Source organism: Triturus cristatus, chromosome 4_1 (assembly GCF_964204655.1).
Source record: "Triturus cristatus chromosome 4_1, aTriCri1.1, whole genome shotgun sequence".
In the NCBI taxonomy this organism is placed as follows: Eukaryota; Metazoa; Chordata; class Amphibia; order Caudata; family Salamandridae; genus Triturus; species Triturus cristatus.
In genome coordinates this window covers 118,954,211-118,955,462 of record NC_140585.1, presented here as the reverse complement: position 1 = coordinate 118,955,462, position 1,252 = coordinate 118,954,211, and the positions used below count along the sequence as shown (strand labels likewise).

Sequence of the window (1,252 nt, the reverse complement as noted above, 5' to 3'; positions counted from 1 at the left end):
TGACAGGCGGGGATACTGACCACTATACTAACGAGGACATATTGGCTTCAGTTCAACAGTGCTCACCTCCATGAGGTTAGGGCATGCCCTCAATCAATTCACAGTATTGTAATAGGCAGCTTTGCTTCCTTTGGTTAGGAGAAGCAATCTTTTTTCATAAATGATTACAAATCAGAAATTCCTAGCCAAAAATAATCTGCTTTAATAAGAAATGATTGATTAAAATAAATACCTATCTATCGATCTGTCTATCTATCTTTCTATCTATCTATGTATATGTATATATATATATATATATATATATATATATACTATCAGCTCACTTTACCATTTGCAGCTTATAACCATTTACCACCAGGGGTCACTACTAACAAAAAGCATCCACTCCACTTCTAAATCTAGCCCCTAGAGTTGAGCAGAAGCATAAGATTCCCCACTGCTTCATTCCATTTCCATTAGATTATAGATGTAAATTTTTTTTGATGGTATGGTCTGTGCAGATTGAAATATTCAGAGCATATTCTGACTTTTAGTTAACACATCTGTAAGCAATTTGGCCATCACTGAATTCAACGTTTATCTCAATCGTAATAGACAAGGATAATGACAAATATAGTTTACAATGTTATTAAGTACATCATTTTATTTAATTGTGTGAATAAAAGGAATCGTCTCCCCGTCGGGGAATTGAACCCCGGTCTCCCGCGTGATAGGCGGGGATACTGACCACTATACTAACGAGGACATATTGGCTTCAGTTCAACAGTGCTCACCTTCATGAGGTTAGGGCATGCCCTCAATCAATTCACAGTATTGTAATAGGCAGCTTTGCTTCTTTTGGTTAGGAGAAGTAATCTTTTTTCATAAATGATTACAAATCAGAAATTCCTAGCTAAAAATAATCTGCTTTAATAAGAAATGATTGATTAAAATAAATACCTATTTATCGATCTGTCTATCTATCTTTCTATCTATCTATGTATATATATATATATATATATATATATATATATATATACAATCAGCTCACTTTACCATTTGCAGCTTATAACCATTTACCACCAGGGGTCACTACTAACAAAAAGCATCCACTCCACTTCTAAATCTAGCCCCTAGAGTTGAGCAGAAGCATAAGATTCCCCACTGCTTCATTCCATTTTCCATTAGATTACAGATGTAAATTGTTTTTGATGGTATGGTCTGTGCAGATTGAAATATTCAGAGCATATTCTGACTTTTAGTTAACACATCT

At 34.3% G+C, this 1,252-nt stretch overlaps 1 non-coding gene across 1 annotated transcript; it reads right to left on the bottom strand.

Annotated features, from left to right (window-relative positions):
- Positions 1-672: 672 nt before the first annotated feature.
- Positions 673-744, bottom strand: TRNAD-AUC (transfer RNA aspartic acid (anticodon AUC)). Its single transcript has one exon. It is a non-coding gene; the product is annotated as a tRNA-Asp (tRNA).
- Positions 745-1,252: the final 508 nt, after the last annotated feature.